Raw genomic sequence first — 18320 nt, 5'->3', positions numbered from 1 at the left:
CATCAAGAGAAAAAAGTGCAGTGTATATTACTTCACTGTGTTTAACCTTCAAAAACTTTTTAATAAGATAAATACACCATACAACATACTACATATTGTATGAGTCAGCATGTATAAAACATGTAGAATAAGTTAATCTACTGAGAGAGAATAAAAAACAGTAATTGCCAACAGATGGAGAATGAAAAAGAGGAGCAGCCACTGGCTAATGAATGTGGGTTTCATGGCTGAATAGAGAAAATGATTTGGAATTGGATAGTTTGTTTCCAGCATGGTATGGGTATCAAACTCTTGCTATGTAACTTGTTCTCTTTAACACAACTAATCTTAAAATTTATGAATTTCATTATATTGAAAAATAAGTGCTTTATTAAATTTGATAGAGCAGTTCTGTGATCTCGCCACTCTCAAGGAAGAACCAGAGTCATGAGGACCCTAGTTAGCCGGCCAACATCACGTATGAAGTGTGTTATGGGCCAGACTGAGCAGAGCACTAACTGGTACCATAACCAAGGGCCGGAATGCAGTTGAGCAGGACAGAGTGCTTCATTAAGAAGCAGAGTTTGAATATCTGCACCAGAGAAAACAGAATCCTCATTCAACAATAATTATATAAACAGTATTTTGACAAATAACACTAAAACTAGTATAGGATGTGATTTGGCACACTTTACAGTTTCAAAGCAATATCTCACAAAATGCATATTAACTACAAAGGAAGTAAATAATCTAACTTTGCCTCAGAATTTTTTCACTGATTCATCTTGACCAAATTCATCAACCTGATAGATGCACCATTTACAGGACAGTTGAGATTCGGTGGACTAAATCGAAGGAGGCAGCTCCATTTCTGAGGCATGCCTATCCAACCTGAATGATCTGTGAGCAGTCAAAAGAAAACAAGGTATAACAGTGCCTGGAATGTGCAACCCTGGGTTTGCTTTTTCTGCTCCAAGAAACTTGCTCCAGACAAGGACCAAACAATTTGCTTGCTTGAAAACACATATGCAGGTCATGGTGATATTTTTTTCACCTTTATGCATATTGGAAAGTATTGTAAAACAAAAATGAAACAATTAACCATAATGTTAGCTCAGTCAGAAGAGAAAATGTAGAGGCACTGATTCAGAATCACAATGGTTGCTTTGTCATTTGATGAGCGTTTGTCTGAATAACATTAGTAACGGAGTAGACTCTCTAGAGGTAGCTATTCATACAACCACTTCAACAGGCATTGTATCGAACAAGATAATGCATGTTAAGTACTCTGAAAATTTCCTGTCTCATATTAATTTCTCAATAAATGTCAAGTACTGTTACTTAATAATGAAGAGGAATCAGGAAACCGTCTCTGCTGAGTTGCTTTGTGACAAGTCACTTTATAAATTGAAAGCTAAGGCAGTCATGGGTTACTTTAATTATCCCAGTAAAATTAACATTCTTCAAATATTTCACAGTATTCTTGGTCAAGATGAATAATTTGTTACTTTTGATTTTTCAAATTAGTTTTGAAATATTATGCATTTTATTGAATGAAAAGGTCATGGATGTTTAAAAAATTAATATGTCTTTATTAACAAATAGAATTGCATCACTCTGCCCACCACATTCCTCACACACAGTCACACTCCAATGCTTTCATTGTCCCCCAGCTTTATAGATGATGGACGTTTTTACTTTGATTATGATTGTTACATCATTAACATGTGTATATAAGAATAGGTACGTACACACACCAAAGTAGAAGTACATCCTCCTGAGACCATTTTGTTGCTAGTGTGAATCTGGTGTAGGAGTAACCAACATTGCTATTGAAATAAAATGTTTAATAATATTTTATTCCAAAAATCATGCTATATTAACAGAATTTTTCTTCATGCATTGGCCATGCATTATCAGGCAAAAGATTCAAGTTATAAATATATTTGTTGGTGTTCCAGTATCACATAGTGCACCTTGCTTACGGGAGAAGAGACACCCTCAACAAGTTTCGCTTTTCTTGTTCTTTTTCTTTGTTTTGCTTTATTCTTGCTTTCATTTCTTTCTGTTGGTCTGCTTGTTTCTAAAGGAAGAGAGGAATGACTAAGGTATGTAGTATGAGGTTTATGAAGGTGAGGAGGATCTGGAATCTTTAGTGACAAGGGATGGCCAGTGAGGACTCTGTCTCCCCCATTACTTGGACACTTCCTTAGGCTCGCCATCACGTATCTTAAGGAGCTTCCCTGTGCTCGGTTTCTAACAACCCTTCTAAGGTTCCTCAGCTCTAGCTGTTTTTCCCTTTAATTCTTCCCTCAAATCCTTCTATTCTAACCCTTCCCACCTGCTCTTTCTATTCCAGCGAGGAGACTTTCTAAAGAGAAAAATATATGAGAAGGTTCTAAGATCAATGATAAATATATGGGACGTCATGAAATTGGAAAGTTTTGTAAGACAAAAGATACCATTGTTCATAAAAAGCAGCAACCTACACATTGAGAAAACATTTTTACCACCTATACACCCCGTAGAAGGTTAATACCCAAAATATGTAAAGAACTCTAGAAACTAAATATTAAAAAAAGCAAATAATTCACTTCAAACTAAATTGGGCTCAAAGAAGCTCACAGACTCTGAACCAACTGTTTAGGAACCTACACTGGACTGACCTAGACCCTCTACATATATGTGACAGTTGCATAGCATGGTCTATTTGTGGGACTCCTAGCATTGGGGTCATGACCAGTTCCTGACACTTGAACTATCTTTGGAAACCTATTCCCTATAATGGGTTGCCTCGCCAAGTCTAAATACAAAGGGAGGAGCTTAGTTCTATCTCAGCTTGAAGTTCATCCTTTGTTGACACCCATGGGAGGTCTGCCCCTTTCTAAACAAAAACAGCAGAGTGGTTGGATGTCAAAGAGGAGGAGGAGAGGAAAGAATGGGAAGAGAGAGGGGAAGGAAAAGTACAGTAAGTATATAAAATAAATGAAATAAAATTTAATTAATAAAAAATGTGGTACAGATTGAAACAGAGAATCCTCAATAGTGAAAACTGAAATTACTGAGAAACAAAGAAATGTTCAACACTCTTAGCCACCAGGGAAATATAAATCAAAACTACTTTGAGATTCCATCTTATATCTATCAGAATGTCTCAGATCAATAACACAAGTGAAAGCTCATTCTGGCAAAGATGAAGAGCAAGCGGGGGACACTCCTCCATGGTTGTTGGAAATCAAAACTAATACAGCCACTTTGGGAATCAATATGGTAGTTTCTCAGGAAGATGACAACTGATCTACTTCAATATCCAGCTATATCACTTTTGAACATACTTCTAAAAAAAATGCTTCAATCTATTGCAGGGACACCTACTCAAATGTGTTAATTGCTGTTCTATTCCTAAAAGCCAGAAACTGGAAACAACATAGATGTCTATTGTAGTGAGGCGGCCCAGAAAGTCGGCATTTTAAAATGGCACAGCTTTTTTTTCCTGCTACGGCTGAAAACCGAAAAGCATGCGTTCACCTTTCCATCAACACCTTTTGAGTGTTGGGTGGCAGGACCTCTTAAAAGAGCTGCAGGGTTTTGCAGCTAAAGCTGAGTCAGGAAGTCTCTCTTAGATGAGAGCACTTGCTTGCCTCTAGCAAGCAGAGCAGACCTGAGAAATTGCTGCTACCAAGAAAAACGCTTTATTCTTTCCCAAGCTTTCTCAGGCTTTCTGTGGATGCAGTTAACTACGTGGACGCCATTCTGTAGTGATGAGGCAAGTCCAAAAAATTAAGAGTTCTTGAGTTGTATCACTAAAAACCCTGTGAGACATATTTATTTTACTTTTTTGTGAATAAATATTTGCCCTCTATAGTACTTTATCTCTATGATAAAGTTACTTCTTCTTTCTAATCTTTAATGAGCATCTGTTCTTGCAACTATTTTATCCTTCAAGCATTTTGTCAACACAGCATACAGATTTGTCTGCTTTGCTCACTGATGCACAGTCCTGGGTTTCTGGGCCTCATATCAACAGACTTACATTTCTCTTGTGGCGGTGTTAAGATTTGTGCGAGTGGGACCCTACACCCATGCGTTGGATCAAGAAGGCTGAGATCCTTCATAGTTGTCTATTCTATTCTCCATTTAGATTTTTGAGACAGAGTCTCACAGTAAACCCAGAGCACAGAGGTTGGCAAGGTGTGCTTACCAGAAGCCTCTGGGAATTTGCCTGTCTATGGCAGCTTATGTTTTAGTTACAGGCAAGCACTGCTGAACCCGGAGTTTATATATGTTTTGGAGATCCTGACTGAGGTTCCAATTCTATGGCAATAAACACATCCATCACGGGATCCCTTCCAAGTCATAGATTTATTTGTTTCTTGATGTACTCAGTATCTGATCAAAGGCGACACTATTCCAAGTTCCAGCTCACTCTAGGCCACACTTCTATTACACCTGTCTTCTCATTCAACGACTTAGGATTAATGAAAAATTGCACAATGAGCCTGACAGTATTTATACTGTTGGACATGCCAATTAAATAGAAAGAGTTGAGGAAAAATGAGTCCAGTGACTTCTCCAGGAATTTCACTTTCAGGTATCATGATTTTAAGTTTAACTATAACAGCTTGCCTTCACCAAGCTCCATTTTAAAGTTAAGTCCTTGGTTTTTATTGAAAGTCACTATCTGAACGAGAAACATAAAGGTGCTGTTTTAGTAACACTAACCATGTTATTGCAGACATTACAGCAGTGAGATTCTCTATAAAGTCACACATAAGAAAGCTATTAGAATTCAGTCATGTAAAACGTGTTATTTCTTTGAGTAATGGAATATTTATCCCCTGAATTATGTACTATTTTGTGTTGGCTATGAGAAAACTTGTCTCAGGCTTGAATGTCAGTACTGAAATTATGTTGCTCATTAAAGCTAGCACATGTTGAGATTTATTCTACTTGCCTTTATTTTTTTCTATTGATACGTTATTATTAATTGCAACATTTTTCAGAAACAATTGCTCTCTCTTTCTCTGAGTGAAAGTGTGTGTGTGTGTGTGTGTGTGTGTTTGTGTTAAAAGGTTATCAGCATAAAGCTGCTATATTTTCCAACCAAAGAATGACATTCGAAAGAGTGTCAAATATGTCCCAGCTATTTCTTCATTTGGATTTTTCCAAATCCAGATGACATAATAATGACAAAGATTCCTACTTTCTGTTCCTTTTTGAAAGAAGGTTATTATTTTCCAATGATTGGTGTCATTAAATATTTCCAGGACAAAGGCTGTGTGTGCAGCGTCTTTAGGAAAAACTGTTAATAGCTGTTAAAAGAGAAGCTATTATGAACTATAAATTATATTCATGGTAATTCCAATAGCCTCCCCATTCTTTGGCGGCTTTCAATGATTAGATTATTTTCAGTTATGAAAGGAGAGAAGTGTGCGAAAAGTGATTCAGAGGTCTCAAAGAGTGTGTAGGAAAGGATTAGAGATTGGAAAAAGGCAATGATACTCTAGAAGGAAAGATCTATCAACTACAGCCATAAAATAAACTTTTTGTGGATTTTTATATCCACTGCAAATTTCAAGTTTGTCTAGTTTTGCATCTCTATATGGATGGACAAAACATGCACCTGGCACAGTATATACATCTAGAGCAAATGACACAAAAATCTGTGCGTTCTCCAGGTTTTTACCAGCCTTGTTACATATAGCATTTGATCATGTCTTAGCCCATATCCTTTCCCTCCTATCCAGAATAAACCACCATCTGATTTCTTTGACAATTATTATTTATTAACTAATTAATACAGATATATTTGTGTATCTCTCTCATTGAATTTGATATTTTGCTTGTGATTTCCATTTGTTGAATAGGCCAGTGGTTTAAATTTGCTCATATGTAATAGTGCATCAGTTCACTGTGACATACTTGGTTAGCAATGTATGACTGAAACTTGTTTAGGTTGTCTGTATGGGTTTGTTGTTCTCTTCTAATGAAAGTTTTTTGAGAAATTCACGCATGAGCATTGTGTTTACATCATTTCCCCCTTCTTCCCCTCTAACTCTTCCTGTACCCTCCACAAATTCATGACTTCTTTGTTTTTTAATTATTACTGTTACTCTTATGAATATGTGTTTAGGACTAACCACTCAGGATTACATTATTATCCAGGGAAGTCATCCCTGGGGAAGTGTGGCAAACCCTCTATCAGTAGCCATCAATTGCCTGTAGCTCTAAGGTAGTTTCCTAGATTTACAGTACCAGACATCAATTGCCGCCTATGCAATGGGCCTTAAGTACAATTAGCTACTAGTTATCGCCTAGACAGAAGTGACACTATTGAACCCTTGAGACCATCTTTTCATACTGCTTATTGTTAGGGTGTATAGACATAAAGCTCTGTAGGACTGTTGAATGTTTCTTCCTTGGAAGCTTGCCTTTGCCCATTCAGACATGAGAAGAAATCTTCAGGAATTAGGCACCAAAGTCAGGTCCAGTTCAATTCCTTCAAGCTGTGTCAGAAGTAGGTGATATCTTCAGCCACAGAGTCTTACGTTCAAGTTCTGGGAGACAACTAAGGGCAAAAAGCAACAGCAATGGCAGATATTTGGGCATCTTTGAAGTCTTCTGACCAATGAATCTGAGGGACAAATGTAAAGGAAGAAATTCTCTCTAAGGCTGATGAGAAGGCTGAGTGGAGAAACCTAAAATAGAATCTGAACACCTGAGTTTCATCCCAGGGTTACACAAGTTGGAAGGAGAGCACTGACTTTTAACATGTTTCTTCTGAAATTTCTATGTGTGCGCTCAAATGACTGTGTATGGAACACAATCAATCTGTGTGTCCTGACATAACTGTGTGTATGTGGTTATATCTCACACACACACACACACACACACACACACACACAAAACCAAACTAAGGAAAAGTGTAATCTTTACAAATATACATGTATTATTGTTGATTTGTTTTCTACCATTTTAAATCAGTTGATATTGATGTTGCTTGACGTGAGAATCTATTTTCTTGGATATATATCAACTTATTATTGTATGTTTTAAGTTTCAATAAATTACTAATATAAAGTATCTTATATCCAGCAATACTAAATAAATTTCCATTAAAACATAAATTACCTAACATTATAAAACCATGCCGATTTCCTCTTAATGTTTATGCCACACCTATTTTTATGAACTTTTTTCTATATATTTCATAGCAATCAATAAGCAGGTGTGATTGGAGTTTATGTTCACACATATGTATGCTAACAATGTCTTTTTATTTTAATATTTATTACACTCAGGCCAGATAATGCTACTGATACTGGCTTATTTTACATATATTTAAGCAATTATGTAACATAATTTTGGTATTATCTACTTTTTCCTCTTCATTCATTGCTTCCTAGTCTTAAATTTATATGTTTAATCAATTTTAAAAAATTGTGGGGTTTTAAAAGTGTCATCATGTATTCTAACACTATATTAGTGAGTTCACTATGATGTGGGAATTATGATTAATCCTGGAATGTGAAGTGCACCCTAGTTCATCAAATGGGACGTAACTCCTTAAAGATATGTAATAGTTCCAGTGCTATGCATTGTTACACATTCTCACAAAATTCTTTGTGTTTTGCAGTTATACCCTATAAAGGGTTCCTTTCTTTTAAATTCCAGTCACTGCTAAATGTCATATTCCATGTAGTGTAATGAATTGTTCAGTAACTACTTCTCCTATTCTAATTTGATAATACCCTACTAATTTATTCCTAAATGTGATATCATCGTGCAGTTTTGAGGTTGCTGAGGATTTCACCCTTCCTCGCCATTTCAAATGCACAACTCTAGCATCTCCAGACTGCTCTCAGCTCTCCGTTCCCACTGGGAACTCTGTTCTTGGAGTTCTGCAAGGGGTTTTCTCTCTCCCCGCCAGCAGTTATTTTCCGTTGCTGTACATAGGTGTGATTTGTTGGTCTCTTTAAGTCCTTTTTGTTCTGAATGTCTTGTTTCAGGTAGTTTGTGCTTTTGCTCAGTTTAAGAAAATTCAACCATCTGTGGGCTTAAAACACCGTCTATTGTGACAGGGGAGATGACTTCTGTTGGGAATCTGCTTGCCGTATAAGCATAAGGAACCAAGTTTGAACTTTAGTATCCGCATACTAAGGCCTGGCTCAGTGGCACACAACTCTGATCTCTGCTGTGGGCAGACAATGACTAGATGATCTCTGGGGTTCTCTGATCAAATGGACGAGGGAATCCAAATCACCAGGTTCCATGAAAGACTGTCTCAAACAATAAGGTGAAGAACCCTTAAGGAACTGTACACCCGACCTCAACTTTTGGACACCACATGCCTGGGCACAAATGTTTACACACAGGCCTCCAGACACACTTAAACATAAATATATAATAAACAAAGAGACAGAAAAAACAATTGTGGGTTTTCATTTTCTTCTTCTGGGTATCAAATATCATAGTTTTGGACTGTTGAAAAATTTTTCATACATGTTTCATGTATCTTGCTCTTATTTATTCCTGTTCCACCCTTTGTTTCATTTGGAAATTTTCTCATAGTGTATAATAAGTTTCATAATATGATCTTGGATTTTTTCCAATGAGGGATAACAACTTTTAAGCTATTTATTGTGAAATAGCTTATGCACATAAGCTTTAATGTTTTTCATTTTATGCAGCCTATCCATATTATCATTTATTTGGAAAACTTTCACATTCTAAAGTATTTGTCTAATATATATTGTATATTGATGTATTTATAATATATAATACTGTGATATATAATATATATCACAGTAATAAATTTAATCACAGTATACATATAATCGATATGTGTATAATATATAATCACTATATATATGTATATGTATGTGTGTGTGTGTGTGTGTGTGTGTGTAATCTGCCTTATGGTTCTTTTTATTACTGTATGTTTTTTCCTTTAAAGCTGACTCTTTTTCTTCAGGGTACAGCCTGTGTTGGAGAGACTGCATGCACGCATGATATTTTACATGATAAGAATATGAATGCTGTTGATGGTAGTGTTTTTCATCAGAAAGGGATATCATTTTGCTTTCAGTCAGTCACAAAAGCTATTACTACAAAGGATTTTTCTTTAAGGCTGCCTTAAAATTTCATGAAATGTCATTGTAGCTTTGATTTCTCTGGTGCGGAAGCCCTGAACTTCTCCTAAGAGCACAGCTGCTTTTGCTTCCTCGGGTCTAAGACACTTAAGGAGGCTCGGATGTGTTTTCGCAAAGATTTGGTGTTATAAGATCTCCTTATACTTCACAGACTAAGAATATTTTCATTTTCTTTCTTTTTCTTCTTTTTTTTTCTTAGAAATCATTGCATTCATTTTAATAAAAACTTAAAGTTTTAACTTAGTGCAAATGAATGGCACTGATTCCAGGCAATGCAATGTCAAGGTCAGGTGTGGGACCTTAAGTGGCAAGGGTGTCCAGGAGAAGATAACTGAGAAGTGATTGGTGGTATCACCACAGAGACTGAGTTCAGAAAGATGTTAGGATCAGAATGTGACTGTTGCCAGCAGAAGGTAAACTGAACACCAGATCTGAAATCATACAGACAAGAAACACATGGATTTCTTGGTTGAAGGGCACACATTCTTGCAGAGGTTTCTACCATGACACCTCCAGACACCAGAACAAGAGCTCTCTTGGACTTCGGGTACAGCTCAGTGGCATGGTGCCCAGCAAGCGTGCATTAGGCATTGGCTCCATTCCTAGTATGGGAAACAGCAACAAAACAAGCTCTCTGCCTCACAGGGAGAGAGTGAGCACGGAATCAGAAACTGAAATCCCATCAACAGCACGACAGCAATGCTGGAAATACTAAGGCACAAAGACAGAAACAAAAGAAATGAGTTCCTGGCATGAATCATTATCCAGACACTTGGTTAGGCTGTATTTTATCATCTAAATTTCTGAAAGGGAGAGAGAAGGGGGCTGGACAAATATTCTTAAGATATGTTAAAGTGGGGGTCTTGTTTGCTACTCAGTCTGATCTCAAATCCACCGACTCCAGTGAGTCTTCAGTTTCCTGCCTCAGCTTTCTGAGCTGCTGGGATTACAGGCAGGTGCCTCCATTCTGTCTTATTTTTAAATGGATTTAATGAATTGTGGCATCAATCCATGCTGACACTATCACTTGCATACATGCTTTGCCACACTGAATTTCACCAGTTATGGACCAATCTTTATTTGCTGTCATTAACACGAGTCCATACTTAATTCCAAAGTGTCATTTTTTTTAACTTAATGATGTTTTCTTGTCGAGCATCCATTTAGATGAGGATGTGATAACTATATTGCCCCGGACTGTGACAGTTTCACAACTTACCTTGTTTTTTCTTTCCTTTTTTAAATCCATCTATTTCTTTTACATCCTGGCTACAGGATCTCCCACAGCCTCTCCTCCTAGTTTCTCTCCCACATCCCCTCACTTTCACCCCTGCTCACCCAATCCCATCCTCTTGCATCACCATCCAGGAAAAGACAAGTCTCTGGTGAGTATCAATAAAACATGATAAATCAACTTTCAGCAATACTAAGCACCTCTCTATGTGTTAAGGATGGGTAAAGTGAACAAGAAACATCTTCAGCAAATGGTGCTGGTCTAATGAGACGGCAATGTGAAGATGCAAATAAATCCATATCATTCATCCTGCAAAAACTCAAGAAATCAACATAAATCCTGAAACACTAAACATGATAAAAGAGAAAGTTGGAAATAATCTCAAACTCATTGTCACAGGAGGCAACTTCCTGAACAGAACACCAGTAGCACAGGTACTAAGATTGACGATTAATAAATGGGATCTCATGAAATTGAAATATTTCTGAACGGCAAAGTAAACCACTAATAGGACAAAATGGTAGCCCACAGAATGGGAAATGATCTTCACTATAACCACATCTGACAGAGAGCTGAACTCAAGAAGCTAGACATCAAATAACACTATTAAAAATTGGGTGCATATCTAAACAGAGAATTCTCAACAGAAGAATTTCAAATGTACAAGAAATACTTAAGAAGGTGTTTGTCACCCTTAGCCATCAGGGAAATGCAAATCAAAAAGACCCTGAGACTCCATCTTATGCCTGTCAGAATGGCTAAGGTCAAAAACACGAGTGCCAGCTTATGCAGAAGAGGATCCCACTAGACCACTCTTGGTTGTATACCCAAAGGATACTCAACAATCACACAAGAACATTGCTTAACTATATTAATAGCAGCTTTGTTTTTCAATAACCAGAATCTGGAAACAACGTAGATGTCCCACAAATGTGAACTGGATAAAGAAAAAGTCACACATTTACACAATGGAGTGATGCTTAGCTGCTAAAAAACAAAGACAGCAGAAAAATTTGAAAACAAATGGATGGAACTAGAAAAAAATATTTCTGAGTGAGGTAACTCAGACCTAAAAAACAAACATGGTATATGCTCACTTATAAGTGGATATTAGCTACAAAATAAAGGATAAGTATGCTACAATCCACAGACCCAGAGAGACTAGGAAACAAAGAGAGTTCATGAAGGGACACTCAGATATCCCTGTAAAGGGGAAATAGCAGAGATTTTCTGAGTGAACTGAGGATGGTTGGGAATGGGAAATTGAGCTATCAGGGTTGGGGGGCGCAGGGGAGGCAGATGGTGTTTAGGAACAAAGTAGAAGCCTGACACAGTGCAATGTCCCAGGAATCAACAGGGAGAAACCCATCTTAGATTCCTAGCAATAGCAGGTAAGTAGCCTGAACTGCTGGCCATCCTTTGGAACAAGATTGGTGCCTGGCCCAATTTCATCAAAGGGTGCCATCCAGCAACTGATGGAGACAAATGCAGAGACCTAGAGCAAAATGTTAGAAGGAATACAGGAATCCTGTTGAGGAGGAGTAGAAAGGGATGTCGGAACCAGAGGGGTCAAGGACACCACAGGAGGTCTTACACAATCAACTCACCTGGGCTTGTAGGCACTGAATGGACAATCAGGGAGCCTGCAAGGGCCTGGCCTAGGCACTCTGCAGGTATGTAACAGTTGTGCAGCTTGGCCATCTTGTGGGACTCCAAACAGTGAAAAAAAGGTCTTTCTCTTTGACTGACTTTTGATGACTTCATTATTAAAGCAAATATCCATTCATTTCTCTGAATTAATTTTTTAAATATTGAGATTATAAAATATTTACAACATTTCTCCTTTCCTTCCATCCATAGTCTCCCTTGAGCACTTCCCTTCTCTTCTCCAAATTAATAAACACTTTTCATTAAAAGAACCTTGGCTATCATCTGGGAGAATGATATTGCTCTCACTGCACTTCAACCTCTAAACACCAGAAACCTCAGCAGATTTCAGGATCCTTACAAAAAGCTCTTGGTTCAAATGCTCGGTTCCAAAATTCCATGCTGTCCACAGTTTCTGTGTGCTACACCAAGATTCTCGTTCTTCAGCCAAGCAAATATCTCAGTGCTTCTTGAAGTGGAAAATAATGCCAGCAGTTCATCACTAAGATAAGAGAATGTTTGATCCCAAAAGTGTAAAAAATATTAAAATCTAAGGACGTTGACATACAGTAATGTTTTCCAACTTAAGTAAGTATGGCAGATGGCAAATAATTAATATATTAAATAATACTTTTGGATTCTGGTAAAATGAACTATTGTAAACAAACTCATTTTTTATATTCACATAATTTACTGAGTCATTACTGTGCAGCAAATATGAACATGCCTGCTTCCATTAAGACAAGAAATCCACAAAAAAATCAAGATGTTGGTTTCAGTTTCTTTTCTTTTCTTCTTTCTTTCTTTCTTTTTATTTTTTGAGGCAGCCTTTGCTTGTGTCACTTTGGCTGTCCTGGAACTAGTTCTGTAGGGCAGGCTGGCCTTGAAGTCGCAAAGATCCACCTGCCTCTGCCTCCCTGAATGTTGGGATTAAAGGTGCGCTCCAGCACCAGTCATCTTGGTCTCAGTGTCTTAATACTCATAACACATTACAAAAATCAGCCATTAAATCCAGCCCTAAATCTAGTAATACAACCACACAGAAATGGTGTTGCTGCTCTAAAGACGGAGAAGAGCTGTATGGGAAAGTGAATACGAGGAAAAGATGCCATGAATTTCGTGATCTCTGAACTGAGATGAATAGTAAAACAAGGATGGTAAGCGAAGAGGGGTCTTGCGTAGATGGAAAGTCTCATAGGTGTCACACATTGAAAAATAGCTTCTTATTTTCATGCCTTCTAAGTCTCTTGTCATGAGTTTGCATAGTATATATTCTGAAGTTGGAGAGAAGGGCAGCTAGTGAATCCTGATACCTTAAACCTCACAAAGATACATGGTTTTAGAAGACAATAACACACGGATAATTTTAGATATGAAATCGAAAGAGGTAACAGCAATAGTTAAATATATATTATAGAAACGGCATAATGCTTTTGCGAGTTAGCAACAAACATCTGATTTGACTTAAAGCTCACTCTGTGAGATGCAACCCATAACCATTGCTGCTTGAGTGGCCAAGAATCTGAAACTAGATTGCCGGAGACCTAAGATGAAACCAAATACTACTGATCTACTAAAGTAACATCAATAACGTGAATCATAATGACATTCTGCTTTACTCATAGATTTGTGCCTTGCTCAACCGTCACCCGAGAAGCTTCCCCTGTAGTAGGTGGGGACTAATACAGAGATGCACAGTCTGAAGATGTGCAGAGAGCAGGAGACCTTGTAACACCCAATCCTATTGGATGTCTTCCCTAAGCCCTACACTCGGGGCTCAGGGAACCCACAGCAGAGGAAATGGATAGAATGGAAGAGCCAGAGGAGATCAAGGACATCAAGGGGAAAAGGCCTTCTAAGTACAACCTGACATCTGCTTATATGAAGTCACCGAGAACAAGGCAGTGTACACAGGGCCTGAACAGGACTCACCAGATAGGACCCAAGAATAAAGAGAGAAGGGGACATACGCCCCCATATGTAACTCAGAAACAATCCCCAGCTGATAAACACTTACAAACAAAAATTTAGTTTTCTCCAAAAGAGTCTTACTGAGAAAACAAACTATTGAAAGGTAGGCTTCTGCTTGCTTTGCAGTAGGCAGGCAAATGAAAATGAATTCAACAGCATCTTTGGAAGTGCTTTTTCTCATAATGTTCTATCAGCAATTTTTCTTTTCCTTTAATTTTGCAATTTTAAATTTTTTGTTTATTTTTAATTTTTTCTCTCCCCAGCCACTTAATAGCCCTTTATGTAGATTTAAGGCTTCCAGGCTTATGTTTTTATAGGATTCCTGAGTATAAGTGTACTGAGTATACCAGTGTGCAAGTGACTAGCTCTTTGCTTTATGTCTAGTTCCCGTGCCTTTTCTTGGGCTCTTTTTCTCCTCTTCCTTCATTTGCTTTATCTCATTATTTTATATTTTAACATCATCCTTTAGAAGTGGTTTTGTTTTCTAGTGAGAGATAGGAGTGGAGTGGATTCATATGGCAGAGGAACAGAAGGAGTTAGATGGAGTAGGGAGGGAAAAACCACAATCAGGATGTGAAAAACTCCCCTGCTACACACAAAGTGAGTGCATGCATCCTCCACTCAGTAAACCAGCATTCTGTTTGTGGACTGACACCACTATGGAGAGAAAGATCAAGGAAAAAGAAGTGTGTGGACATTAGGGGTATATCTTTCAGGTAAAGTATCAAAGAAAAGTGCCTGGACTTCAGCTTACTGTACTTACTGCCTCTCCTGCATGAGCTCTTGACACATTCCTAGTGCTGACAAAAATAAAAGAAAGGAAGAAACAAACAAACAAAAAATAGTTAAAAGCCAAATACTATCAAGATAATGACAGAAGTACAATTATACCAAATTACAGAACTACAGACAGGAGCACATAAGAATTAAATAATACTCTTAACAAAAGCCAAAGCATTTTATTATCAATTTTCAAAACTCTATTGAAAGAAATCCAGTGAAATTTAGTTTAAACAAATGCAAACAATCTTGATTTTCAAGGACTGGAAGACTGATAGCAAAGTGTTCAATACTTTCGAAATCTTCTCTAAGTTAATACACTGTAAAATAAAATAAAATAAAAATAAAAAATAAAACCGTAGACATGTTGTTTGCAAGATTTGACATGCTTGAGACTTCAAAGGGTAGTTCAGCAGAGGAACTGTGGCATTTAAAGATGCACCAAGTTCAGTTCCCAGTACCAGTGGGGCCACTTACACCTGCCTATACTACAAGCTCTAAGGTATCTGACACTCTCTTGTGGCTTCAGAGGGTACTGGCAAACACATGGCGTAAATACACACACACACACACACACACACACACACACTATAAATAAAAGTGAATCTTTTAAAAGAAGCATTGACAATCTATTAAAAAGTAATTCCAAATTTCAAAAATTATAATTTATGCTTATAGGACAGCATGGTATGAACTAAATGCACATAAATGAGACCAGGTGCTAAGAACTGAGGCTAAATAATGAAACCCCTTCTCAGTATGTTGGCTTTCAAACAAGGTACCATATTAACCCAGTTCATAGAGGGGTAATGATACTGAGGGGTATGGGAACATTGGGCAGGTGTGGAGCTCCAAAAAGGTAGTTGGTGTTGGCAAACTGATCTGAGGACAGATCACTGAACAGACTGTATGACAAAGAAACCACAAGATGTTTTCAACATGGACAAAAAGGAAACACTGGAAGTTCACGTTTGAAAAGCTCAGCTAGACTGATATAAACAGGGTAGCTAGATGGTGTGTGTGGTGTGTATGTGTGTGTGTGTGTGTGTGTGTATACATGGATGTGAGTGTAGGGTTTTGGGTTTCTGTGTACTTTCAAACATGGGCAATGGCTTTGTAATTTTTTCTTGCTGTCTTTGTTTTCTTTCTCATTATAAAAATCAATCTCTACCGAGCAATGAACATGTTAAAAATAGAAAATTGACCACATCACTATTTTTAAATTTTATTGATTGCTTGCTACTTCATGTAGTAACTCAACTTTTACCCTGAAGCTAAATCTCTTGATTTAATCTTGAGCCTTACTCTATTTCCCTCAACAGAATTCTTTCATGCCTACAGTTTGAAGTGTGCCCACAGTTCTTTCTTGGAATTTTTTCCTGCATAGATCCTCCCACCTACCTTCCTTTGGTTGGCACAGCCCATACCAGGATCACTGGAGACAACTGCTCCTGACATCTGATCTAAATATGAGTGCTGATTCCTCCTCATGTCTAACTGAACTCAGAAATTGTGTTTTCTAACACTTTAGTGATTAGTGTCGGTCTTCATATGAGATGCAATAAAGTTTTATCACAAGGCAAGAGGGCAGAGATTTTTTTTCATATAAAGAAGATATCCTATTTTCTGATCAATATTTCTTACATTGTCTTGTGTCGATGTTTCCATAACCTTTAATAATAGAAAGCATTTTTCTTCTGGCTTTACTTTTTATTTCCCTTTCCCATATAGTGACTTACAAAATGCCTGGCATATGGTTGGCGCTTAACAAACATCTTTTGAAAGAATAAAAATTAAAACTTATTTTTAGCATTGTGCATAAAACATTTAAGCGGCATGTCTCCTATTCTAGCAAATTCATATCCCTCTTACCTGGTTCATACAGGAAAGATGTTCTTCCTAAAATTATTTTCCCTAAAACATTTTGCCCTTCTTAACTGAAGAATAATAATCCCTCTTGTATTGGGATAGAAGTCCACTAAGTGTCACAGAACATCTTGATTGACTTCAGTTAGATGTGTGGAGGAATTAGTATTCATTTTATCAGACTGAGCTAGAACAAAAGATGGGGGAAGTAGCTATGGAATAGAAATAACAATGTCTCCATGGGAGCTGCTGTGAAATACAGAAGACAGAGTATTAATATTAAAATAATAGAACCATAATTTATACTTTATTTTTGTATAATATGATAGAATATAAGTAAAAATGTTTGTTTTTAAAGTAGGGAAGTTTGAAAACCATAGTGAGAAAGACAAAAATATGCTAGCTAATTTTTTTTCATCTGTAAGCATTCTTACTAGTAAAAGAAAAAAAAAAACTTGTTTCACATTTCAAAGTCTTATTTTTTCATGAAAGAAATCAACTATTACCTTATTTCCTGAGTCTCTGCTCTCCTGACTTTGAACTGGGAATACAAATATTTCCTACTGAATAAAATACACTTCTATCTCGGATGAGTTCCCAGGTTTTTTGGGTTGTGTCCTGTGTTGGTTATATAGACAGAGGCAGAAGTACGTCCATGTTCCTGCCATCTTTGCCATCCTCCCTGGGCATCCTGGCAGCTGCCGTGCTGAGGTGAGAAGAGGATTAAACAGGACAGGTGTCTCCTCTGGACCACACACCTCCTAAGGCAGCATTTGCCTCACAAGGGTCCTGCATCCCAAAGCATTCATTTTTCCTTATAGTTTTGCCTTTAGATTGCCAGTTCCTATTAAAATCTAGTTAGTGATTAGTATTGAAATTCCATCAAATCGATAGGATGATTAGTGAGGACTTTCCAATGAACAATGAGCTTTCAGCTCATGGTAACGGTATTTCAATCCTTGGGTTTAAACTTAGGGTGTGGTTTTACCCATTGCTTAAGAGTTATTCAATTATGTTTTAAAATATTCAAAAATTTTCTAATGTAAATTTGAAATACACATACCTGATGTTTTGTTCATCCACATAAAAGTAAATCATTCTAAATCTTTAAATTCTTCCAGAATATACAATATACAAGCATTGCACTGTTATCTAGTCTTGACAGTGACAGACACACACAGAGAGAGAGAAAGAGAGAGAAAGAGAGAAAGTAATGATACTTTTCAATATCCCATCTTAAACAAAATATTATCTGACATATTCTATACTATATTAGAAAATAATCCACTATAAGTTGTACAAGAGCAGCGGTGACAGTTTAAATTAGAAACAAACTCAATTTACAGATGACAAGGTAGTATATATGAAAAGCCATTGAGAATAAATAATAAAGCTGTATTAAAAATAAGAGTTTAATAAGGTTACAGGGTACAATATTATCATCTGAAACCTAACTCTTCCTGTGCAGGAATGAATATCAGTTAGGTAATAAAATTGATTAAATAATAACCATAGTAATAAAATTTTAGAGAATAAAGTTAGTAAGAAATGCATTAAATAAAGAATATCAGGCACTCCCGGAAGTCACACAAGTAGCTTGAAGAAGTAGAAATAAATTCCATCTTCTAAATTAAAAATGATCTCATATTTTAATTGTAGCTATTCTTGCATTTATTTATAAATTGAATGTG

This window comes from Myodes glareolus, chromosome 24, assembly GCF_982192425.1.
Source record: "Myodes glareolus chromosome 24, mMyoGla1.1, whole genome shotgun sequence".
Lineage (NCBI taxonomy): Eukaryota > Metazoa > Chordata > Mammalia > Rodentia > Cricetidae > Myodes > Myodes glareolus.
This window is presented reverse-complemented; position numbering follows the sequence as displayed.